The sequence below is a fragment of the Catharus ustulatus genome, chromosome 13 (genome assembly GCF_009819885.2).
Source record: "Catharus ustulatus isolate bCatUst1 chromosome 13, bCatUst1.pri.v2, whole genome shotgun sequence".
Classification (NCBI taxonomy): Eukaryota; Metazoa; Chordata; class Aves; order Passeriformes; family Turdidae; genus Catharus; species Catharus ustulatus.
In genome coordinates this window covers 18,077,715-18,104,578 of record NC_046233.1, presented here as the reverse complement: position 1 = coordinate 18,104,578, position 26,864 = coordinate 18,077,715, and the positions used below count along the sequence as shown (strand labels likewise).

Sequence of the window (26,864 nt, the reverse complement as noted above, 5' to 3'; positions counted from 1 at the left end):
AGGTAACACATTCCTGGCACTTGTTGCCAGGGGAGAAGAGAGGGACATTGTTTTAACAGGTCTGAAACAGGAGATGCAGGCCCATCTTTGGATCATTTCTCGTGGTGCCTCCTCCTCCTCGGCTCCTGTCACACACCTTGTGCTTCCCCCAGCACAGGCACGGTGAAATCAGACTGTGCCAGGAGGACAAAGAGGGGCTGTGATGTTGATTTGCAGATAAAGTTGTCCGTGCCCATGGCAGAGGTTTGGAACTGGATGATCTTTAAGGACCCTTCCAACCAAACCATTCTGGGTTTCTGTGGGATGTTTGTTGCAATTATAGACACAGAAGTTAAATGTTATCCTTAAAAAGGAAATGGTATTTAAAGACAAAATTTTCAAAATTTGTAGTACCTCAATTGCAATCCTATGAAAGGAAATGTTCAAATACACAATTTTTTTCACCCTTCTTAAGAAACAAAGCTGCTGAACACATTAAGACCAACATCATGTTTATTTTCTTTGGAAATACATACAAACTTCAGTTTGTTTGATGCAGAGTTGCATTACAGCCGTGCTTATTCTGGGAATTTTAGTCCATGGGAAATTCCAAGAGAGGCACAGGAAGAAATAAACCTCTCACATGGGTAAACGAAACCTAAATTTGCACCAGTTTGGTCATCAGCAAGTTTGTATTTTATTAATGAATCCAGATCTGTACCAACATGCTAAATTAATGTTTTGAATTCAAGTTTTCTTTTTTTTTTTCCCTGACTCGTGATTTGAACAGGTAGGACAAAAACTCCCTTAGGAACACTTACTTGGAACTTGGCCTTCATGCTGCTGGTGATTTTGCATCATAATGTGGATGTGGTTGGGCACAAGCAAAGTAAAGCAGGAATAGAAATTAATAAAAGAGCACAGGGCCATAATTACAGGTGACACAGTGCCTGACAGAATTACAGAGATTTTCCACTGGGGAAGGCAGTCCCGTGTTCTCTCCACCAGACAGACTTGCCATGAATGATCCATTCCTGCTGAAGCCCTGGAAGGACATCCAGGCACCAGCCTTGCTCCCTCCCTGAGGGAATTCTCTTACAGACCTTTCCTTGGTATGTTACTTAGATCTGGCTTAATTGTAATTTTTTTCTCCTCTTTCCTTCCTTTCACCCATGAATTAGGAATTTCCTGAGTGTTTGCAAAGTAATCTGCCTTGTAATGGCTGTAGCCACAAATAACACCTTACTATTAAGTTTGAAAGTACTTAACAAAGCTGAAATTCAAAATGTAACCAAGTTCCTCAACATTAAGACTGGGAAAAGAAACCAAAATTGTTGCTCCAGAAGATCACTGATCAACCCAGTGGCCAACAGACTTGATCAATTCAAATTTTACAAAAACAAGTTTTATACATTCCTAGGATTTTTCCTTTATAGACACACTTCTCATACAGGTGAGCTTTACAAATTTAAGCAAATGTGATGCCCAGAACCTTATCTATCAAGCCTTTACATCAGTGAATTTTTGTCAGGGGTACAGCTGGAAGTCACTTATAAATAAATACAAATGACTGGGAAGTCCAAGGCAAACAGGAAAAAAAATTGAGACCTTTGTTACAACACAAAGGGTTCTGTTGTAACCTATGTAAGGTATTTTTCTGGCCAGTCTGGGCACAGGATGACTTAGGATTTTGTAAACCTTCCTAAAGAAAAGAAGGGTTTGGTAATGTTATGAAGGAGGCAGCAGCATTTATTATTCATTACTGCCATTTCAGCACACTGCTAGGCAGGTGCATTAGCAGTTTGTGGGGCTGTTTGAAGTCTCCAGCATGGCAGAAATTCTGCTTTTTGCTGAGGAATAGTGATGCTGCATGGTTCCTGAAAGGTTTTCAGCCACATTCCTAGGAGAAAAATAACCATGGGTGGAAGAAACTGGTCAGCCTGTCACCCCTCATTTCCAACTGTGCATTTGTCATGGATCTGAGGATGTTCAATTCAACATGAGGTGATAAAAATATGTATTTTTAACTGTCTGCTGTAATAGGAGTGACTGTTTTGCTGTCACATGTCCCAATTACAATCAAATGTCTCCGGTTAATTTTTCTTAGCTCTTGTATTCTTTTCCAGGCAAAAATAATGGCTAATAAAATTCACATGAGATGTAATTTATTTTTTGCTGGGTGAGGCTACCCTTTCTCACCACGCAGGAAAAAAATCTTCAATCAAACTGGGTGCAGCTCACCACCACTCCTGGCTGTGGTGCTGCTACAAATCACCCAGCCACAGCAGGCCAGTTTGAGCTGTGAAACAAAAAAGTAAAGTGTCAGAGAAGCTTCTGTCTCCTGTTCAACAAACACTTTTGCATTTCATATTATCTTTCATGTTAATAATCCTTCTATCCTGAAATTTTATACTGAAAAAAATCAAATGTCTTATGCAATTCAGAACAAGGCAATTAGTACAGAATAAAATTTTGATTTATGTGCCCCTCCTCCCCCAGTTTCTTCAGGAAAAGAAACCTAAGGTCTGTAACAGCAGCAGATTGAAACTGAATTAAATAAACACAGTCTAGCAGTTATTCCTAGCCAGTTAAAGGTCTTTTCCAGATGATGAATCCTTTCTTTTATAGCAACAATTTATTCAAAAGTTGATTCAAAATAATTAAAATTCCATGCTCCAGAATAGAATTATATTCTTATATATATCCAGAATATATTCTTTTAAATATAAACCAGCAACTTTTGCCAAGAGGAAAAATAAAAAATAATAATTAAAAAAAAAAATAAAAAAAAGAGCTTCCTTCTGGCATGCCTGAGCACTTCAGTCAGGGTGAGCAGACTCCAGCAGGGAAGCGCTACACAAGCTCTGTCCTACCAATATCCCTCAAGAGCCTGGTCCAGCTGGAAACTGAGTCAACGATCCTTGTTTCAGTAAGGGCCCCAGAATATCAAGGGAATGTGCTAATTTTGCTGTTTCCAGGCTTCTTGCAAGAGTTAAGTCGGGTAAAAAATGCCCCAGTCATGGATTCCCACAAGTGAGTCAGGGCAGCAGTGCTGCTGCTGCCACGAACAGGGCAAAGTAGAGTTTCCTGCTGGCTGCTACCACAGACACTTGTCCAGGCCAGCATTTCCCAGTTATCTTGCTCCACCCCTTCTCCCTCCACAAATGAACTCTGTCATCAGTTCCTGTCCTTATCAGCCCCAAAGCAGGAATTCTGCAGGCACAGAGCGCTGCTCCCAGCGCCGTTCTGCTCCCTGGGTGCCCTTGTGCTAGCTCCAGAGAGCTGTGCTGTAAAGGTGGGGGTGTTTGCACCACTTAATTGGTGCTTTGGCTGGAGTCCCTTCTGTCTTCACTCAGAGCCAGGATTAAAAAACTATGAAGGAAACTCATTTTCTCGTGTTCAGGCTTGATTGTTTATCAAAGTTTATCAAAAGTACAGAAAGTGCAGCAGCATTTCCAGCCACCTGCTAGAAGTGAGGAAAAAGGAGACAGATCCAGCTGCTACAAGGTCTCTTAAAGCTAAACAGTCCAATAGAGAATTAACACCTATATTATTTATCCTTTTAACCCAATAACTAAATTCCCATGACCCTCAGTGTGACACTGACCAACCAGAACTACAACCTGAAACCATGAAGAAGGAAGATGAGCACCCAAAGAGACACCACCCAAAATCCTCCAGCTTGTCCCATACCTATTACTATACTATAAAAACCCTCAAATTTCAAACCCTTCACCATGTGAAAGCACACACTTCTATTTAACTACACAGCCATGATTTTAACTCCATCACTCAAATTTGGAGCCTTCTGCAAGGCCTCAGACCAAAAGCAGTGTTCTGCAGGGGGTCAGTGCCTGACAGCACAGAAAGCTCAAACCCCCAGGTCTCTGGGATCCAACATTGTGCCTGCTCCCCACCTTGGGAATCACAGAGAACATTCTTTGCCTCCTGTGTTTACACAACTTGTTGCCACAGGATCCTCAGCACAGCTTTGAATGGAGCAGGGCTGTCAGTTGAGCCCATTTACCATTTTCACTGTTGAGATCAGTGAAAGATTCTGCTGTTCCCCTGCCAGGCACAGTGAAATCATCCTTGTGACCCTCGGGCTGCCCACAGTGCCCACCCTTGGCCATGGAATCTGTCAGTGGAATAGGAAGATGGATGATCACACCCCAGCTATGTGGCACCTACTTGAAGTCTCACAGTGTTTACTGCAGTGCAAATGCCCAGCAGTCTTTCTGCACAGCAAAACTAACAAAAAAACCATGCTCAAAATCAGCTGTGTCCTCAAGCACATTTCTATTCCCTCTATTCTATTTCCTCTATTCCTTAATTACAAAAATAAATGGAACTGGACACTAACAAAATCAGAAGATTCCCTTTTAGCACTGATTTTATACTCATTGATTATTTTGGGGTACATGTGAAGAGGAAGCTTAGAGGTAAAATTCTCCCCCTTCAAGGCCTTTTTTGAGGGATAACTGCCTAGATGTGTCCCATTGTAGGGGTACTCCCTCCAAGCAAGGAGACTTTGGTATCCTTTGGGAATAAGCTCCCCAAGTTCACCCTGGATTTCCTCACGTACAAGTGCTGACTCCATCATGCTTGTGCAATGCCTCTGGAGTTCTTGTATTTGAGGAGCTGCTGAACAGCCAGGCTTTATCTTATCTCACCAATGGTTTTATAACCTCTCCTGCATTCCAAGTTGTCTCTTCTCTGAACTGAAGGCTTCTGGCATAATCATCTCCTTCTCACACTGATCAGCCCTGGGATCCACACAGAATTGTTGCATCTCTTCTTGCAGACTTTCTAATCAGTCTCTCTCTGAGTCACCAGTGCTATCTAAAAATTCATTATCTACAAATGCAATCTTTGTTTTGTCTTGTAAAATAACAGCTGACTTGTACCTAAAAATGTCTTGCTCCTAGGAAGGTCATATTTTGTAACTGAGAGCACTTCATTACAACCAAAACTTACCTGGTTGGTAAATTAATTTTACCATAGATCAATTGCAATGAATAAATGTTTCCCTTTTTTTAACATAAGAGCTGCCAACAAGATGTCTCTCAAGAAAATGCAAATAAATGCAATCCTAAATAGAGAGAATTTTGGTTCAGTATCAGGAAGGAATGATTATTTCAAATGTTGTATGCTTGCCAGGTGAAAAACTTTTTGTGGTTAATTCAATGTAGGTGCTCAGTTGGATTTACCATCTTCTATGTAACAGCATAAAATTGGATTCAGCAGTTTGTAAACAAACAAAAAGTACCTGCTTCCAAAAGGGAAAAAAAGCAGGAAGGAAAATTAGATCACAGCTCTCAGGTACTCCTTATCAATACCCAGTACAGAGAGAAAACCCATTTATAATGATTTGAGAAGCCAGATGGGGGATGGGGAAGGGAGGGCAACACTTCCCTGTCACACTACAGTCCTGAATTCACATCACCCCAGCCTCAGCTGCTGGAAGAAATGCAGGGCTGACCAGAGCTCCAGCTAAAGTTCACCCCTGGAAACAACAACCTGCTGAAGCCTGCTTTCCAGCAAGATTTCCTGGTTGTTGACTGAATAATTTTCAATGTTTTTGTCACCATTCTGCATCACAAGTTCATTCTTCTCTGATGACTGTCTGAAAACTGACAGAGAAGAGAAACTTTAACTGAGAACTAAATCAGGGGCTTTCTTTTGTGGGTTCTTTGATGCACAGGTTGAGCTCATATTGCATTCTTTAATGCAGCCTCAGTATGTGTATTTCCCTGTACAGAACTGAAATGTGTGTGTCCCACCTTTGAGATCTCAACACTTGGCTCCACAAATTATTATAAGGGACAGATGAAAGGACACATGGAGCAGTATGATCCCTAAGAGACAAAAGCTAGAAAAGAAAAATAATCAATGATGCATATTTAAAAACATCTGCATGTGTTATTATCCTGTAGCTTGTGTTAAAGCAGCTCCAGTGTTCAGCTTTACAAGCACACACAAGAAGGTGCCATCCTACTGAAACCTGCTTTTTCCATGGATTATTTCAATATTTAGTCCTAATCCATCTACATCAGCACTCAGTACCAGAGCAGCTGCATGTGCTTAGGACATCACATACAGGAGTGGGTCTCACAAATACCAAGGAAATGTTGGAGTAAAAGAGATTCTTTCATGCTGCTTATGTCAGTTTTTCTGCATCCCTATTTCATTGACCTGTGTTATGAGAAAAGGCAAATTACATTTCCAGATCTGTTTCAATCCATTGTGCAGATAAGAAAAGCCCAGTTGCACTTCTCAGACCAAGAAATTCTCTGTGCACAAGAGAACACATTTTTTCCCCTCCTGTAACCAATTACTACAAAATCCAGCAAGTATCAGATATCTACCTAAGTATATCTACATGAGAGAGCAGGGTAAAGCTGTGAGCCTTCCAGAACATCAGACAGCCTCACAAAGAGGTTTGATGTTTCCCTTTTTTTTTCCAGAGAGGAGAAATGGGCCAGGCACACTTGACTCTGGTTTGCCTTTGGATCTCAGACATGTACTATGTAATTATCACTAAAATCACACAAGCATGAAAGAAGCAATAAGCATGCATGGATTATTTCTTTGCTAACATATGAGGAAAGTTGGTCCTAAAGGGCTTGGAAAAGTAAAGCCACAGATTTACTCTACCTTTGCCACACAGACAATGCAAGTGTTGCTCTGTTCTGATCCCTTTATAGGCCTTCATAGGATTCAGCATGTCAATCAAAATTCTATTAATTACAAAAAAACCACAGAGCCAGACATTCACAAAATCAGAAGATTTCCTTTTAGTACTGATTTTGTACTCATTGATTATTTTGGGGTACACTTGAAGAGGAAGCTTAGGAGTAAAATTCCCCCCTCCTTTAGGGCTCTTTTGAAGGATAGCTGCCAAAATGTGTGCCATTGTAGAGGTACATATCCAGCCTTAAAAAGCTGAAGCAGGCCTTCTCACCAGTGATCAGAAGGGATTCCTCATATCTCTGTCTTCTGGGAATCATTCTTGTGTTCACATTACTCCATTTGCTTTAGCATTCTCCTCCTCCAGCCTTCTCCTTTCTCTTCTGTTCCCATTTCTCCCCTTCCCTCCACATCTTTCATAGTCTTGCTCTCCTTACAGTTGCTACAGACTAAACCCTTCTCTCAGTGGGACTGTAGGAGAGGGTGATCATCAGAACAAGAAACAGCTTCCCCTTCCCACTGTTTAGATGTGAGGATCAAAAATAATCACAAGCCAGCCAAGTATAAGCACCCTAGAAATCCATGACTGGTGAGAGCAGGGCTCCTTCCAGCTGGTGTCTGACTCCAGGAGGAAAGGACACATCTGCTTCCTCCCATTTGTCCCCTCAGATCCCCCAACATGCACATTGTTATGCTAAATGTTCCCATCAGTTTATGGATCTGTCATCACAAATGGGGCTCATCCCTGATCAGGCCAACAAATGCAATCTGTCCCCACCTCTCTTCCTGGGGCAAAGCTCTGTGTGTACACTACTTCCTCTAAACTAGACTAAATTTAGTTCTGTGTTCTGCTGTTCTGCTGTTTTGTCATTTAACACACCTGCTATTTCATACAGGAAACATTAGAAACGTTTAACAATTGTCAAAAGAATGGAACTATTCTAAAGCTGCTTAACTATCACCCACTTTCCCTCAGTTTCTTAGGCCAGAAACCCTTCAGCAGTGTCTTGCAGCATAACCCTGTGCAAGGCAGGTCTGCACTGGTGCTAGGGCAGCCTCACACCAACACTTTGGACCTCGTTCAGCTCTGTCAAAGTGAGGCAAAGGCAGCAGGAGCTGTGTCTGCACTTGTCAGTACAGAGCCTGGCCCTGGATTCCTACAGCTCTCCAGCCTCTGCACTGAGTCCTCCAAAATTCTCTGGGGTTTGGCTGGTTTTGACCAGGAGGTGAGACCTTGTGTCTGTCAGCCAGGGCCTGTGAACTCTCCAGGGCTATGAAACAAACACCAGTGCAGAGCTCTGCTTGGTCAAAGAATATACAACTAACTTCTGCCAGACTTTTTTTTTTTTTTTTCTCTTTTTAGAAATAAATCCATACTTACATTACACTTCCAACCCCCCTCAGGTTCTACTTCAACATATTTTGTTGTTCCCACATCCAGGAAATATAAAAACTAACAAAAGTAAGAGCTTAATTGTGTGGTAGTATAGCAGAAAAAAAGATAGAGGTCTACATTTAAGCACTTTCAGCTTCTCTGAAAAACTTCTTTAAAAAAGAATCCTTGCACTAGCAAGTTTCTTCCTTGCTAATAGTGAGTGTATTGATGGCCTATCTAATAATATTAGAATTCTAGAGGAGATATAGGCAAATCAGTTTCTGGAGCAATCTCAAGTTCTGTTTATCTCTAAGCTACTGCTCTGCTTTGCCTTCATAAATAAAGTATCCAAACCCAAGACAAGCTAAATGTTTCACACATCAATATAGAACTGCAAGAGGTTCCTGGAGTGCACAGCAGTTTGCATGACGTGGGAAGCAGAAGGGCAGAGTGCAGCAGGAGCAGGGGCAGGAGCAGCAGGAGCAGGGGCAGGAGCAGGGGCAGGAGCAGGAGCAGGGGCAGGGGCAGGGGCAGGAGCAGGGGCAGGGGCAGGGGCAGGAGCAGGAGCAGGAGCAGGAGCAGGAGCAGGAGCAGGGGCAGGAGCAGCAGGAGCAGCAGGAGCAGGAGCAGGAGCAGCAGGAGCAGGAGCAGGGGCAGGAGCAGGAGCAGGGGCAGGGGCAGGAGCAGGAGCAGGGGCAGGAGCAGCAGGAGCAGGAGCAGGAGCAGGGGCAGGAGCAGGAACAGGGGCAGGAGCAGGAGCAGGGGCAGGGGCAGGAGCAGGAGCAGGAGCAGGGGCAGGGGCAGGAGCAGGAGCAGGAGCAGCAGCAGCAGGAGCAGGAGCAGGGGCAGGAGCAGGGGCAGGGGCAGGAGCAGGAGCAGGGGCAGGAGCAGCAGGAGCAGGAGCAGGGGCAGGAGCAGGAGCAGGGGCAGGGGCAGGAGCAGGAGCAGGAGCAGGAGCAGGGGCAGGAGCAGGAGCAGCAGGAGCAGCAGGAGCAGGAGCAGGAGCAGCAGGAGCAGGAGCAGGGGCAGGAGCAGGAGCAGGGGCAGGGGCAGGAGCAGGAGCAGGGGCAGGAGCAGCAGGAGCAGGAGCAGGAGCAGCAGGAGCAGGAGCAGGGGCAGGAGCAGGAGCAGGGGCAGGGGCAGGAGCAGGAGCAGGAGCAGGGGCAGGGGCAGGAGCAGGAGCAGGAGCAGCAGCAGCAGGAGCAGGAGCAGGGGCAGGAGCAGGGGCAGGGGCAGGAGCAGGAGCAGGGGCAGGAGCAGCAGGAGCAGGAGCAGGGGCAGGAGCAGGAGCAGGGGCAGGGGCAGGAGCAGGAGCAGGGGCAGGAGCAGGGGCAGGAGCAGGGGCAGGGGCAGGAGCAGGAGCAGGAGCAGGAGCAGGAGCAGAGTGCAGCAGGAGCAGGAGCAGGGGCAGGGGCAGGAGCAGGAGCAGGAGCAGGGGCAGGGGCAGGGGCAGGAGCAGGGGCAGGGGCAGGAGCAGGAGCAGGAGCAGGAGCAGGAGCAGAGTGCAGCAGGAGCAGGAGCAGGGGCAGGGGCAGGAGCAGGAGCAGGAGCAGGGGCAGGGGCAGGAGCAGGGGCAGGGGCAGGAGCAGGAGCAGGGGCAGGAGCAGGGGCAGGGGCAGGAGCAGGGGCAGGAGCAGCAGGAGCAGGAGCAGGAGGAGGAGCAGGAGCAGGGGCAGGAGCAGCAGGAGCAGGAGCAGGAGGAGCAGGGGCAGGGGCAGGAGCAGGGGCAGGGGCAGGAGCAGGAGCAGGAGCAGGAGCAGAGTGCAGCAGGAGCAGGAGCAGGGGCAGGGGCAGGAGCAGGAGCAGGAGCAGGAGCAGGGGCAGGGGCAGGGGCAGGGGCAGGGGCAGGGGCAGGAGCAGGAGCAGGAGCAGGAGCAGGAGCAGGAGCAGGAGCAGAGTGCAGCAGGAGCAGGAGCAGGGGCAGGGGCAGGAGCAGGAGCAGGAGCAGGGGCAGGGGCAGGAGCAGGGGCAGGGGCAGGAGCAGGGGCAGGAGCAGGAGCAGGGGCAGGAGCAGAAGGAGCAGGAGCAGGGGCAGGAGGAGGAGCAGGGGCAGGAGCAGGAGCAGGAGCAGGGGCAGGGGCAGGAGCAGGAGCAGGGGCAGGAGCAGGAGCAGGAGGAGCAGGGGCAGGAGCAGCAGGAGCAGGAGGAGCAGGGGCAGGGGCAGGAGCAGGAGCAGGAGCAGCAGGAGCAGGAGCAGGGGCAGGAGCAGCAGGAGCAGGAGCAGGAGCAGCAGGAGCAGGAGCAGGGGCAGGAGCAGCAGGAGCAGGAGCATTTCCCCCGTGTAAAGTGTGCCCAGTGCTGCTGGCAGAGCAGCACTCAGGACAGCAGGGGCAGGACTTGCTGGGTGCAGGATTTGTCCACCTGCACACAGACAAATCCTTGTCCGCTCCCAGCAGGGACCACACGGGTTAGAGCTCAGTTTCAGGTCAGAATCCACTGTTACTTGTGGAAACAACCCATCTGTAACACAAACAAAAGATCAACACAAACTCTAATTTTAGAAGGTGCCTTCATGGGATCTGCACGTGCTCCTGAGAGGTGACCTGCTTTTTGTGTGCGGGATCAGCTGTAGTTTTGAAGAGTTTTAAGAGACACTGAAGTGAGAATGGCACAGAGGGCAGGGAGGCACCAGGACCTGGCAGAGTTGAGGAGTGGGAAGGGGCGATTTGCTCCCCCAAGAGCTGCAGCTCTGAGCCATCCATGCTGAACAACATCCTCCAGCCTCTGCTGGGAAAAAATATCCACAGTGCTTAAAACTATGTTAAAACATAGCTTTAAAATCTAGTTAAGCATGAGCAAGAAACAGTTAAGTTCACACAAAAAAAACTGGCTTCTGATCAGAAGGAGGAGGTGTTTGGCTTTCAGTGATTTGGAATGAGAAGTAAATCCAGGCTGTAGCGAAGCTTCCTGCCCGAGCCTGGCCGCCTCAAGGGTCCCCTCAGCAGCCCAGAGTGGCTCCCAGCACCCATCTTTAGCAGCCATGCTAAGGTCTTTAGAAATTTTAGAAATAGAACAGAAAGACTATTTCAGAAATAGTCTTTATTTCCATAGCTGGGGGGACACAGCGAGCAGTATCCCCCAGCAATCCTCACTGACGCAGGCACAGGCACATTTTCAAGTCATTATGGGTTTGATCATTAATTTATCGGACTTGTGTAAATTCTGAAGGGATTGTCTGTGCTGTAAAAGGGGGCTGGGGGAGCCTGCACAGCGTCCCCGAGTTTGGCAAAGCCATGCTTCCAGGATGGCATTTTGTGAGGTACATAAAGACCACACGTTTTGGAAGAGTCCAACAGGTCCCAAAGGGCCTTTGTGTTGCAGATTTGTAGAATCACTGAGGTTGGAAAAGACCTCTGAGGTCAAGTGCAGCCATTTAACCACTGCAGACATGACCCCAGTGAAGTTCAGTCCCAGCCATGGGGTCAGGGCTTTGCCACTGGGCAGAGCAGCAACAGGAGTTAGAAAAGGCTGCTCCTGGTGCTCCAGTGGAATTAAAACTCTGCCATAGGGATTCCTGCCAGGAATCCCTGTCTCACACACAGAATGCAGCAGAGCTCAGTGCTATACACCATTTCACCTCCTGACTCGCTGCCCCTGCCCTCACACCAGTGTGACCAGATCTGTTAATGTTTGGAGGGTGTTTTTTCTAGAAATAACTCCTACTGCTGAGCAGTGTTACCCTTTGAACACCTGCCTTCACCCTCTCCTCCCTAAGTAACTCTGTTTTTCACTTTCACATCTCCATTCCCTTTTCCCTTTTTGATTTTTTCAGTCATTAGCCTCTGCACTGAGTTGTTTTGGTTTTTGTTTCTTTTTCTTCTTTTTTCTTCTGTGCTTTTATGAGGACATGAAAGCCAATGCATGAGAGGTTTACAATAGAAATATTTTAACAACCTGAATCTGATCTTTTGCCTCTGATTTAGTGGTGAAAAAGGCAATGCAGGACATACACTCAGTAGGGCCTGAAGGAGGATGCTCATCAGCTGAGCCAGGAAAGGTATACTTACTGAGCTGTTTAACTTTCCTGAGGTATTGAGAAGTGCTCTCCAGCACTAACTTCCTATTGCCTGTTTGTTTCTGAATCAGCTTCACATTGTGACCATTATTTTGGCTGCCCACTATTCAAAATCTACAGTTCCTCTCCTTGCATTAGCCTGGATTCTACTTTGAAAAAATACTTTTGGATATCAGAAAATATGGCCTGGAAAAAAGGGTTAAAATTTAGGCAGAGCAAATATTTGAATGCTTCAGGAAGCATTTCCTTTGTGGTGAACAAAAGAAAAGCACACAAAGAAATGAGTTTTCTGCTTGTTTCTCTGGTTTAAGGTTTATTTTCTACTTGTCCCACATTTCCAATAACCCTAGAGGGCTCAGCAGTACAGCTCTGTCCAGCTCTTAGGTGAACAGAAAGTCCATTTCAGCCTTCCAGTACCTACATGGAGCCCACAAAAAACATGGAAAGAAACTTTTTACAGGGGCCTGGAGAACAAGGGGGCATGGTTTTAGACTGACAGAAGGTAGGTTTAGATTAGATATTGGGAAGAAATACTTTCTGTGAGGGTGGTGAGACCCTGGCACAGGGTGTCCAGAGGAGCTGTAGCTGCCCCTGGATCCCGGGAAGTATCCAAGGACAAGCTGGACAGGGCTTGGAACAACCTGGGATATAGAATATGATGTGTCCCTGCCCATGGCAGGAGGGTGGGAATGAGATGGGCTTTAAGGTCCCTTCCAACCCAGGCCAGTCTAGGATTTTCCAGTTCTGTGCTGGCTGTGAAGAGATCCTTCATGTCAGGGAATCTCTCTGGCCTGGACCACACTCCCACAGCACAACCCCCAGAATGGTTTTGTTCAAGGACACTACAGAGAGAAGCAGCCCTTCTTTAGCTGCACAGTGTTTGCACAGCAAGTGGTATTTTTATAGGCTGAGAGCTGCTGCACATCTGTCACCTCTGCAGTGTCCCTGACGCAGGTGCTGGGCGTTCCCAGAGAGAAAGGCTGCATGTGTGGCACTCCTTCTCTGGGATGGGCAGCACAGGCAGCTCCTTCCAGAGCCACCAGCCTGCTGCTCCTGCCTCACACAGCTCTTCTGGCCACCCTCCTGTGGCTGCAGGACACAAAGAAAGCATGGAGTATTGCCTCTCCTCCAGGCCACACTCAGACTGACAGTCAATTGTCTCCATCTCTGCACCCTGCTTTCAAACATTGGATCTACAGTAAAAGTCATAAAAATGTCACTTGAGTGTCTCTCTCTATTCACTAAGGAGATGTGTATGTCTGAACATGACCCCAGGAATCTAGAATTAATGAATATTTTACAGTCACATTTTAAGGACATGCACATAAATAAGAGGCCAGTCTAACTGATACCTGTTCAGAGCTGCTGCCAAATTAGGAAACCAAATTAATGAAAAACATCAGCAACTATAACAAAGCATTATAGTTTTGCTGTAGTTTCAACAAAGCATAACTATAGCTAACAGGGGAAGGGGAACAGATAAAAATGCAAAATGCTCCCAACTGTTACTGCAAACTTTCACTATAACAAAGAAGCACTACTTTCCCAGCCTACATTGGCAGCCTAGAATATTTTGATGTGGATTAATTTACCCATCACTCAAAATCAAATCAATTTACTCAGTTGTTAGTAGTTTGATCAAATTGTTAACAAAATCCTGTTAACAGATAAACTCAGGAGGGCCCTGTAGTTCCCTGGTAGAGTAACAAAAGCCAGAATTCCAACTTGGTTAGAAACTGAAGTTGTGTGAGACAATTTATATTACCAGTGTTGCCTCAGATGGTATTTGTGACCCTTAAATATCTTCCTTAACCTCCCCAGGCCCCAGCTGGAAGACATGCAGGAGGTTATTTCTGAGGAACACTTTTCCAAGCTGGGATCTCTGAATGATTATTTGTGAAAGGCTTTTGTTTTACTGATAGGTTTTGATTAAAGCTATTCTCACAGTGCAGTATTTTTTAGTCCATTCCAATGCACCTGTGAAACAAGTTTGAAAAATGCACTCAGAATTACAATACAGTAATACAATACAATACAGTAATTTGTAACAGCTAAAAAAGATTCTCAGCTGACAAAAGAATGGGGAAATAGAGAAAATTCAATTTCCCTGCTGAAGGACTATTTCTAATGTGTTTTCCCTCACTGACCATGGTACAGACCAGGAACCTGCTTCCTAGAACAGCCACTATAAATATGACATCACATGAATTAACCTTGTTTTTATTTCTCTGCATGAGTGACATTACAGTGGAAAGTCTCAGATAATGTGCTCATTAACTTTTCCATTCTTTGAAGCAGTAAACTGACAAATTCAAGCAGAAGTACTTGAAATAAGCTCCATTTGTCTCATTTTTTCCTGGGTTATCTGCTCAGCATAAGAGACAACTTGTTTCCCATGCATGAAGCAACAATTCCATACCAGATATTAACCTGAAATGTTCTCTTCTGTTCCTACTTCACCCTAAAGTGGCTCATTCAATCACAGGAGGCTTTTAAGCAGATAGTGGAGCTGCAGCCATGACTAAGTGACAATAATGAGACCAGACAGCTTAAAACCTTGATATTGTTTCTGCCTCATACCCAATCTGACACCCCACTGAGATCCCTCCACATTTGCCTCCCTTTATGATACTGCAAGAGGCACAGCTCATCAGAAACAACAACATTAATGAGATTTCTATTGGGATTGCAATACATTTTTCTATTTGGACCATTTGGACACTACAATTTGCTTAATTATTCCTCTCCTAATTAATTCTGCTGGCAGTGGCAGATCTTCAGTTACGTAAATACTCTCCTGTGTTTGTTCAATTAAGTGGAAAGATTCCTGTAACTTAATATGTTAACATTAGGATAAAAAACAGCTGCATAACCTCCACCCAATACAGAAAATCCTAGAACTCTGTGAAGGAAAAGCCTCTCATAGCTCCTTAGACCTCTTTTTTTTTATTCCCTGTAGTTTCTTGTAATTTTCAAAAGTATATTCCAAATATTCTTTCAATCCTTCAGGGCTGGTAAAAGGCATTAGACTACCAGAGAGTAAAAAACAGTATTTCTTTAGAGAGCTACATGGCAAAGAGCTTTACTACAACTTTACTACACCAAATGATACCACTTAAATCTTTAAATGTTTAAGGAAAAAGAGTTCAGCATTCTGCTACATTATCCTGCACCCACAGACAGAGCTGGGGATGACCACAAAAGTTCTGGTGTATTTTGTCTTCCTGGCTTCTACTCCAGTGGGGACAGAGAGAACTCATTTACCCAATTCCTTGGAGGAGCCAGGAGAGTCTTGTCTCAGCAAAAGGGGCCAAAATCCACTAATTGGAGAACCACAGACAAAATGATTTTTCCCAGCAGGAAAAATAATTTAATGGTGCAAAAGGACAAACTCTCTGCAAGTGCCCATGTGGCCCATGTCAGTGTTCCCTGACTGAGCCAGCTCCTGTGCTGGCCACTTCCCATCCCAAGTTGTCCTACCCACACCACCCCTCCCACCTCCAACTTCAAGGTGCTTGCACCTTTTTAAACAATTACAAATAATGCAGAAGAACATCTTCAGTAATTCCACATCAGTGGTTCCTGTGCTTTCTGATGTGTGCACAACAGCCTGTTTGCTTTGGTTTATGACTAGTGATTTACATGGAAAATTGTTTTTCAGGGCATGAATGACATGCCAGCAGGTAAACACTTTGCACTAGAGGCAGAATTCACTTTTAGGAAATGACAATCTCAAATTTCGGGACCTAGTTAGGGCAGCCAGAATTACACAGAGTGTCTCAGGAGGCCAGCTGGTGGCTGAAATTCAGTTATACCATGGATTTGGTATCTAAATGTTCTTTTTAAGAAAGTCTGCCATTTCAACATGGTAAAGGTAGAACAAGTGTTTTAACTCCAGTGGATTTTGACAGTTCTCATGATTACTGCACTTCTAAAACAAACACCTCAGGGCATATGGACAGGCTGCTCACAATGTCTCCATTGGCACTCCCTTACCACAGACTTATTTAAGTTTCCAGTTGGAAGCCATCAGTTTGGAAAGAGCTGGTTTAGGAGAATTTTAATGAGGTGCTGACTTAGAACCCAATTTTAATACTCAGAAGGAATAACAGCTGATAAGTACCAGCCTCCAAGGCTACATGACACACATTACTTTTTCAGACTATAAACAGGATTATTGAATGTTACAAAACAGAATTAGCTTTTCATTCTCTAGGACTGTAAAATTATTTCACTATGGATTAGCTCTAGGTTTTTCAAACATTATCAAAGTTATCAATTCTGTTCAATGCAAGAACTTCCAGCTGTGTCAGATAAGACAGCAATTATTAAAAAAATCATGCCAATTAACCAAAGAGTCTCACAAGATAAAGATGACAGTAACTTCTTTCCACAGGACACATCCCAGTTAATACATCCCATGCTGTTTTAATTGTTCAGCAATTAAGTGCCTCCTATGACTTTGCATTCCTGCTTATTTGGAGTTGTACAAAGAGAACTACTCCACAGCAGGTTTAGCATGGATTTGACATTAGTAAATAATATACGTCAAATATCGAACAGGGATGCAGCAGATTATACTCACAACCAAAAAAAAAAAAGAAAGCCTTGGACTTTTATCTCCATTGTTATGAAGCAGGAGAGAACTTTGGTAAGAGAAGGGTCAGGATCCTTACAACGAGGTGGCAGTGAAAATAAATGGTTCAGAATGTCCTCTGGCCTGCCTTCACCACAAAGATACAATCTTGGTTCCTAAATCCAGGTGTAGACGCTTCTTTCCCCCACACCTAATCTAATCCCTTGTGTTCAGGACACCAGGAGATCTTCTCTGCAGAATTCCTTTTCATACCTTTTACCTTCTGCAACCACATTTTTCCTCTCAGTTCCTCATGTTTGGAACACAGCAGTTTTCCAGTGCAGTGCAGAGCTCAGGCCTGTTGCCCTACAAGCCAACTTCAGCCTCTCTCCCAGAACATGAACCCCCTCTTGAACCTCTCCCCTTCACTCAGACCAGCACATAATCCTCCAAACACATTTCAGCAGGAATGACAAAACTCAAACTCACCTGGAAATTTTAAATTAGAAGGCTTGTGGCAAATACCTGTACACTGTATTAAAATATGCACCTTTCTTGCCAGCCTCATCTATCTGCCTGAGATAGTCTGACTGGTGTACATCTAAATAAAAGGAGTTCAACTTGGATTTGATCTCAACTATTACTCATCTTTTAAGTAAAACAGAATCGTAGAAGGGGCTGGGTTGGGAAGGACCTTAAACACCATCCAGGCCGCCCCCTGCACTTCCTGAGACCTTCCACTATCCCAAGTTGCTCCAAGCCCTGTCCAGCCTGGCCTTGAACACTCCCAGGGATGGAGTGTTCTTACTCCCAGCTTCCCTGGGCAGCCTGTGCCAGGGCCTCACCACCCTCACAGGGAAGAAGTTTTTTCTAAAATCTAAAACTCCTGTCTCTCGGTTTGAAGACATTTCCCCCTGTCCTGTAACTCCAGGCTCTCATAAAAAGTCTCTCTCCATCTTTCTTGTGGGCTCCCTTCAGGTACTGGAAGGCCACAGTTCAGTCACTCTGAAGCTTCTCTTCTCCAGGCTGAAGTACACTGATTTTGTTTAAGAGTGGAAGGGTTGAGGGAGGTGGATATGAGAAGACATTGGTACACTTTTCTAATTATATCAGCTGATTTATTTTCTAAAGATGTATCTCTATTTTTAGAAAATGTTGTCTCCCCAGTACATGCATTGGACATGCAGTCAGTGAATAAATAAGTGCCTGGACTTGCTTCATTCACTACTGAGGCAGAAGAGGCAAGGATCTTCCCTTCTGCTGTAAAACCTGAAAACCACAATTCAGGTACAGTTCTCCTTCCTTAAAGGGAAAAGAAGAAAAATCATTCATCTGATGATGACCAGGAAAGAGACCAGCAATTCGTGCTGGGCTAAAACAAGCAGAAAACATCCAGATATATCCTGAATTGGAGCTCCTGCTGTCTCAATCATCAAAATGAAAATGTGCATGTTCCCAGAAGTGCAGTTCTTCTCCAACCCCAAAATATGTCCTGTCCTATCCCATCTCCTCTAAAGAACAGAGGACAATCAGTGGTTGAAACAAGCATGGGTAAGAATGTAGCAGCACTGCTATAAAACAAGCTTTAGCATGGTCTGGTGATAAATTTGCTGTAAAACAAGATGTTGGAACAGCCCTTGTTCTAAAACCACTGGAACAAGCAGATCTAAATCTTGTACAAAGTAAAGCTAATTAGAAAACAACATTAACCACGTGAAGTTGCCACCTGCCTCTGGCCCAGGCCCTGCCACCTCCACCTCAGAGGCATCAGAAGAGCCCTACCTCATCACACAAACACTCACACAAGTTAGCTCAGATCACCAATTTAAATCACAAAGCTGCTCTGGCTCACTTTGCCCGGAGCAGGACACTCACATCATCCCTCCCTCGCATGCCTTGCAAAAGGCACCGGTTACCAATGGGGAGAGGATTAGGAGAAACTGCAAGTCAGGGGGAACCGAACAGCCAATTCCAGCTTTATGTATCAAACGAACATTTCCATAGCAACCACTGACTCAATCAGCCCGCTTTTCAGGGTAGAACTTGTATTTAATAAAGAAAAGAACCATAAAATGTTAATTTCAGCATGTTACTAAAAGGGAAATACTCAGCCTGTTTCAAGATACTGCTGAGCCATAAATTAAGAACTATAGCAGATTAAAGTGTTTGGTTTTGTGCATTTATTTGGAGCTATACATTCATTCATTTCTGTGGGTAAGAAATGAAGATTGAATTTTGTGATCTGTTCAAATACCTCTGCACTCAAAAATTTTTAAAAGTTGAATTTTAACTAAAACTTGTAAGAATAATTCAAAACTAACAATGTATTATCTTTTAAAAACCCCAAACCTGATTAAGATTGCAAGCATATATTCTCCCTTGTTTTTCAAGGTTTGGTATAATTATCCATCAGGAATGAATGTGCTCCATAGAGTTTAAAATACTGGGGGTTGGACAAGAGGTGACTTCCAGAGCTGCCATCCAACCATTTTCTCTACAGCTGAAGGAGAGAACTCACTGGTTTCTATTTTGTCCAGCTATTTGCTCATTAAAATACATACTAATGACAACATATCAACCAAACTTCCATTGTTGCATACATCAGTATTCACCATTAAAACAGGTATCTTACACATTAAATTTTAAAACACTTCAAGGTCATAGAATTTCCTGGCAACACAAGTATTACCAAACTTTACATTCCCAGAAGTACAGAAGATGAGATGAGAGCAAAGCAAACTCTATAGATCAGATTCCATGCCCAGACAATCAGATGAAGGCAGGCAATCAAACTATCACAGCATCAACAAGTCTTCAGCTGAGTTTCTGCAGTTTATATGCAGGTAAAGGAACAAGTCAGAAAGGGCAATGCAAAAAAAGGATAAAAATTATGATCTCCTAATTAGCTGATAATTCAGCGGAAAGGGGGCACCACTAGCAACAGTTAGGTGTCTGGTTTTGCTATCTTCCTTTTTATCAGCAGCACAAAAGTCAGCATTTCAACTGCTGCTGTATTTTCCTGCCTGAAACCTGGCTTCAGAAACGATTTCAGGGCAATGATGGCTGTTTGCTGTGTTCAGAGAGCCAGATTTAGAACAACTGGTATTCCACAGAATCCTTGAAAGCCTCTGGAGTAAGTGGTTAATGAACACATCCCTGAAGGCTTTCTGGGACATCTTAAAGCTTTCACATGCTGCAGAAGAGAAGTTGGACTGTGAAATGCATGAGGACAGCATCTGTGGCTATTGCTGTAGGAGGGATTACCCTCTGTAAATATTCTCTGTGTGCTCTGAGTGTCAATGCCTCTTACATGCCAGCAGTCATAAGGTTCAGTGGATCAACATCTATTCCATTTATTTGTGAAATAAGCAGATGGAATAACCCTTTTTGATCCTGATTGCTTCTCCAACAAGAAGATGGCAACCTGCTTACACAAAAGATCTGCTCATTTTCAGTATTTGCACATTTTTGGGGCAGTTACTGGGGCTGTTATTTGTGGCTTGTCACCCTGCTCTGGGATAGCAGGACAAGCAGTAAACTGACTCAGGGTACAGTTTATAAAATAAGCTCTTACCTAAACTTAAATGGGGGAAGGTCTGGTAGGAAATAGCTACAGTACTTGTGATAAATGAACAAAATTGCAAAAAAGTGGCACTATCCTCTAAGAGGCCAAGGCTGGCACCTTTTGCTCTTTGTAAAGGACAATTTTCACTTTCTGATCTGGTAATAATTTAAAAAAACCCAACAAAACAAAAAAACAAAACAGCAGAGGAATAAGATAGAAATCAGGGACTTTAGACTGCAGAGGATGGGTTAGATAATCCTACTAATTATTTCCTAGAATTAACCAATATGAAATGCTATTGAGATAAACAGATTTTTTTTCCCTTAATAGTAGACATTAGGAAGAAGTTAAAAAAAAAGCAAAAAGAGAAACCAAGAAGGGCAGCTGAGCATAAAAGTCCACTGACAGCCTGCAGGAGACTGACACCTCAGTTTTATTTGCATTCCTAACATCTACTCCTGCTGCCAAGGCTCTGTTTACAGCAGGAGAAGCCAGAGCCCAGGACAAGTGCAGCACTGCCAGGCCTGGAGGTGAAGGCACTGCTTTGTTACAGGGGCATTCCCATGCTCAAATCCTCAGTAAAGGAAGAAAATCACCAATGGCAACAACGCTGAATAAACACAGAGCACATTTCAATGGGAGCTGAAGTGCTCAGAGGAGACAGACATTAACTACACTCATCCTCAGGACAGTTTTGTGTCCACATTTGACAGTTCCTCCCTTGAATGTTAAAACTCAGAAGCTCAAAATAACAGTGCCCAGTGTAGTTATTAAATCCCAAAATAGCCCTCTAACAATTGCTTAATTTATTTCCCACTGTCATGTCCCAAGACTTTTATCTTAGGTCACAACAAAAGAATTCCAGCCTCCTGCCCATGTTAGACAAAGAAAGATTTTGAAAGGCTGTAAGGACAGCCATTATCTGTTGGGAGGTTATTTATGAAGAACAGGAAGTTCAGGGGAGATGGAAAGAAGTCAAATTGCTTTCCAAGAATAAGAAGAAAAGCTTTTTAAAACCAGTATACTTTGCCATTTTATCTTTGCCTCTCTCCCAAGATAAAAGATTTGGCATTGTGACTTTATCACAATTGGTTTTGTATCTAGAAAATTAAATGTCATTGTTCTTCAAAATTATAAAGATGCAAACTCTGAAATTAAAAGCAACAACAACAAAATAAACAAACAAACAAAGAAAAACCAACAAAAACTAAAGTATTTGTCAATTCAACTGCAAGATACATAAAATGCTACCTGCCAGCATCAGTTGGCTGGTCCTGCCAGGGTGCAAAAGCTTCCAAACCACCATGGCATGATGGAAAGATCCTGTAGTAGATTCATCACAGCAGAGAAGCTTAACAAGACCTGAGCAAATACAGAGATCATGATTTCAGAAATCAGATAAAGGAAACAATTCCTTCAAAACTCTCTGCTACAGTTTTAGTTCATTATCTACCAGAAGAAAAGAATAAAGCAGACCTTTAAAACAGACATTCAAACCAACAATGAGGTTTTCAGGAATGAGTGATTTTCCCTACTCTATGGGACTGGGCTTAAGCAGATCCCGCCTTTGGAGGGAGCCTGGGAGCACAAATACAGAAGGGGAAATTCCACCCTGTAAGGAAGAGGAGCTGCTCTTTCCAATCTCCATGGTCATACAGTTTGCCTTTTCCAGACTGGGAGGTTGGAAATTTTTTGTTAAATTACAGTTCCAAGTAATTTAGGAGCTTTAGATATTGCTTCAATACAAGCCATTCTTATTACATCTCCTTTACAATATAAAAACTACTGTCTTATAAAATTAAGTTTAAAGCACTACTCCAATATTAAAGAAACTTTTTTAGAAAGTACTTTATCTCCCAGAGCTCAAATAAGGTTATATAAACAGACATCATATGTTAGCATACAGAATCTAAGAAGCTTTTTGGCTCAGCTATTGTCTAATTTTTTTTTTTAATGTAAAATTCTGACACATTTGGTAGGTGCCAACAGGTTGAGTAATCCAACGGGCAGCTCTATATTCACTACCTACCATTACAGCATGAAGACTTGTTTTTGTCAAAATAAATGAGGCTATTCCATATGACAATACATTTTCTCAATAAATCCAACAGCTGTAACCTGAAAACAGGGGAGAGGAGGAAGTTTATTGCCAGGTTAACCCCAAAATTTTTATTTGTTTAAAATTTAAAACAGTGACTGCACCACATAATATTGCTTTTTATGCTTTGCTCTCCCTCCTCTTATTGTCAATACAAAACACATGGCATGCATACTTAGAACCTGGTATGTTCCCAGTTAAATCAGAGAACATGGCAGCATCCAAGCATCCACAATTACTGCACTGAGACATAAATGGATCATCATTTATCAGTCACTTTGCTTATGCAAAGTAGGTATTGTAAATCACACAGATGATAAGAGGAATGTGTGCAGAAGGTTTCTAGGAGATAAAAATCTATGTGGATCTAAGGCAGAAAACATGCTTTTAACCTAAAAAAAAAATCAAACCCCACAGCTGCCTTCGAGAAACTACAGCATGTCAAATTCAGCTTCGCTTTCACTTAGATCATCTCTCTTGGAAAGGCTGTAGATGTTGGGGGTTTTTTTCTTCAAACTTAAGCTTTTTCTAAAGCTGGGCTAGGAAAAAAACGAGACTGCACATGTACATCTTTGACTAGAATTTCCTAGAAGAAACAAGTTCACGTGAGAAGCTTGTGAAGATGTTCAAATCAACGGCTTCCCTGCTTCCTATGCCTTTTCCCCCCACCATGATTGCACTTCGTTTACTTGTATTAACAGCACAGATGAGAGCCAAGATAATAAAAGGAATTATAAAAGCTGTGATGTTTTATACCCCATTATTCAAAGTGCCACGTGCAAACCCAAGCTGACAGCCCTCTACTAGATGAAGGGGAACTAAAATAAGATCTTGCACACTGGATGTCAGGTAGGAGTGAACGTATTTGTGAAAACTACTGTAGAACAGGTACTGCACAGGAGTAGCAAAAATTCCTTCCCACAGACATTCCAGCAGGGAGAAGGTTGAAGACACTTGAATTAGGTTTTCAGGTACTGTGCAGTCTGTGCAAGGGCACAGCTCCCACACACATATACTTTGGAACATCTAAGCATGGGAACGAGTGCTCTGGCTTGCTAAAGAACTCAGTGTTCAGTGGCTTGCAGTGGGGGGTGTTCTTAGAATAAACTCAGAAATAAACCAAAATTAGGCCCTTTATGGCTTTGGGGCTTAGTGTTTCTTGAGGTTTGTTTTGTTCTTTGGGGGGTATATATCTAAAGATGTGTAGAGGAATTCTAGTGGCAAGCACTTTACATTATTAGACCGGGCTAGTTGTCTTACCACTGAGCACAATGAAAAATTAATTCTTTCTACCTAGTATTGTTGGTGATTCCAGATGTAACAACACAAATATAGTCCTATAAAAACCCTGTCTGACATATGTATGGACATTCAGTTGAAGAAAAACCCCACAAATATTCTATTTATAAAAATGAATGGTAAGTTCAATATTTGCACACTTGTTTTTACAAAATCGAAAGGGCAAAGGACTAACTTTTAACTGATACTCCACATCCTTAAACAGAAAATGTTACCAAAGGACAAATGTAATGCTGACCATTAAACGAAGTAAAGGTTCCACCTTTTTTCAGATAAGCACTAGAAACATGACACATAATCAATCTCTCAGTGAGCTTGTTCTTTGGAAAGAGGACTTCTCGTTCCTCAAGGGTGCCATGGTCTGTTGTGTACCCACAGGTCAGTGTCCTCACCTGCCTCCCAGCCTGGCAGCTGAGCAACAGGGCTTCTGGCTTTGGGTAAGGCAGTGTTTGAATCACAGACGCAAACAAGACTGCAGGATATGAAATACCATAAAGTTAAATTCAGGAACTTGTCAGACACAACAGGTCAAATTAGTGAGCAGCACAAAGAGTTCTGTGTTTAAGAATCTGTCTTGAAAGAGATACCAGGTGTGTCTCACCTGGAATTTAGCTGCTGGTACTGGCCATTGGGCTCTGTCACCAAAGCAGACACTTCCTGCTACCACACTGTCAAACAAACTTGAGAGTTGGGCTGCCGATGGAAGGAGAGGTGGACAATTAACAATTTGCCTGGCAAATGAGAATTGAATCTAGACAAATTTTTTGCCTTTTTCTCTGTTCCAAAACAGAGTAATAGAGAAGAGATTCAGAAATCCCTTTCTTCCATCATGGTATTATCCAGTGCCTCCAGCTGTTTTAGAAACCTGGAAGGTGGGGCCAGGGTTCAGGTCATCAGCTTCTGTGACTTCCATTCACTCCTCAACCTCTGCCCATTCCTTGGGGTGCCAGGCTGCCTGGCAGTATTCTCACTCCAAGCCCAGCATCCTCACTGACACCAGCGTTAGCTTTTGGTGGTGCAGCCACAGCTTGGTACCAGTTCATGCAGCTCTCCAGCTCTCCAGTCTCCCTCTACTCCAGCCCCATTAATCAAAATTAATGTTGGCAAACTACAGTAAATGCCAATTAAATTTCTTCAGTGTTTCCTAAGTCCTCTTGAAAACTGTGTACACGGAAATTCAGAGGTTTCACTCAGCTGTGCTGCACAGTTGACACAGCAGCATCGTTTTTCGGAAAGGCAAAAGAAAACAAAATACAGAACCTTCTCCTGGCACATACAGGTCACAACTAAATGATTGAACAGAAAATGTTCAGTTTCACCAAGTTCTACTGCACAAACCAGAGTGAAAACTTCAGGACATCATCCTATGCAGGGGGGAGGAAAGAGCATATTAAAAACAAAAGCAGAGGAAGTGCCACAGATGCTTCCACTGCACCTATAATCTCTGAGATTGGTTGGGGGAGCTGTTGCTCCACAAACTCTGCCTGCTCCTGCCCCACGGAGTAAGTGCTGCTCCCTGTTACAACAAGCTGAAGCACAGCATGCTAAGCTGTTCTCAATTACTATCCCTGATGGCTATCCCCTCTTAAGCTAAGAACAGTTAACAAGTTTGCCCGAGATCCTAAAACTCCCTCAAATTGAGCTGTGTGCAGGCAGAAAATTGTAATCTACAAACGTTTCATGCTAAGCCTAGCAAACTTGTGTTCTGTAACTTCTGGTTTCCAAAGCAACAGAACATGGTTCAAAACCCTGCTGGGGTATTGTCCGATAAAAATCCCTTTCAAGTGCGTCATCACTGTAAGAAGGAAAGCAAGGAAACAAAGGTGAGGCAATTTCAAAAGGTACTAAACTGAAGGCGGAAAGTAAATTAAACCCTCTCCTCAAAGAAAATAAGCTTTGTGTTTACAATTAAATACCTTTACAGGGGATTATTTTAGATTTTTAAATAAGAAAAAAAAAAACGTTTCATTGAGTGGGACTCATATATTAAAACCAGACTAGATAAAACTGCACCTGAGCGTCAAAAATTCTCACCTGTCCCAGGAGTAACTCCGTGAACTGGAAATCCAAGGTGTGCCCTAGCTTGGGGAAAAGTGCTGCAAAAATATTTGCTGCTTTAAGATATGAAATTGAAAAGCTAACATCCTACCTCTTCAGCTCCTACTTTAATGCAAGGCAATGTTGAATTTGGAACAAACCTCAGAAACTTAATAAAATTAACAGCTTTAATGTCCTGACAGCTGATATGCTGGAGCAAGCCCTGAAGTGCCCATGGGATTTAGCAATACACTTCAATCATAAAAGAGGGGTATTAAAGTGAATGATCCCAAACAGGGGGCCAAGCTACTGAGAAAAAAGACTGAGTTAATAAGGGTGTTGCATTAATTCAGGTCCATCAACAAAACAATTCTAACAGCTCTAGGTGTCATCTTCAAAACCAGCATTAATGTGGAATGTTCAGCAGAAATACTACTTAAATAGCCAGCACTAAAACTGGATTTGTTTGTGGTGAACAGGAAATTTCTTCTGCAATTACAAAAAGTAACTGGCCAAGAAGTCACAAGTCCATCACAGGAGTCACATGTCAAAATTGCAAGATATGCTTTTCTGGGGAATTGCAACAACATACCAGAGGTATATAATAAATAATTGCATGTTCAAACAGGTTATCAATAAAAGTGAATTCTGTAGTTCTGGTTTGAAGAGTATTCTCACTTCTCAGTCACATCACAAAGTTGTATTCCTAAGCAAAGACACAGTAAAATGAATGTAGCAGCCAGGCTAGGGCCAGATTTGACTGCTTCAAGTTTTAGAAGCCCCTTGGGAAGCCTGGACACTTGCTCAGTTTGTGAACCCACTCCAACCTCTGTGTTTCTATTTGGGTACTGTTGTACTCAGTCCAGCTGGATTAAAGCTAACTACAGAGATGCCTTCTGAACATGGCAAAGCCACAGCCTCAGGCTCCCTGGACCTGTAGGGAGCATGTCCTCACTCCCGAGCCGAACAAGCTATTTTTGGATTACACAAAATGGATGTCAACAGACCTGCTGTACCCAAACGCTGGTTAAAAACAGCACCCGTCTTCAGCAAAGAGATGGCTCGTGATGGCTTCCACAGACGTTCCTAAAACGCTGTGCTGCCCTAATCAGTTTTCCAAAGGTTCTTCATGCACCAAGCTCTCTAGGGAAGGGCAGAGTGTGCACATGGCAGAGTGACCTTAGGTAGGGAAGGAGAGGAAAACAGTATTACGTAACAGAGAGCTGGCTT

The 26,864-nt window shown here is 43.6% G+C and overlaps 1 long non-coding RNA gene across 1 annotated transcript; it reads right to left on the bottom strand.

The window, feature by feature from the left end:
• Positions 1 to 488: 488 nt before the first annotated feature.
• Positions 489 to 26,864, bottom strand: LOC117002288. Its single transcript, XR_004419255.1, has 4 exons — positions 26,642 to 26,864; positions 22,230 to 22,318; positions 21,452 to 21,562; positions 489 to 2,278 (listed from the first exon to the last, which is right to left on the bottom strand). It is a non-coding gene; the product is annotated as an uncharacterized LOC117002288 (long non-coding RNA).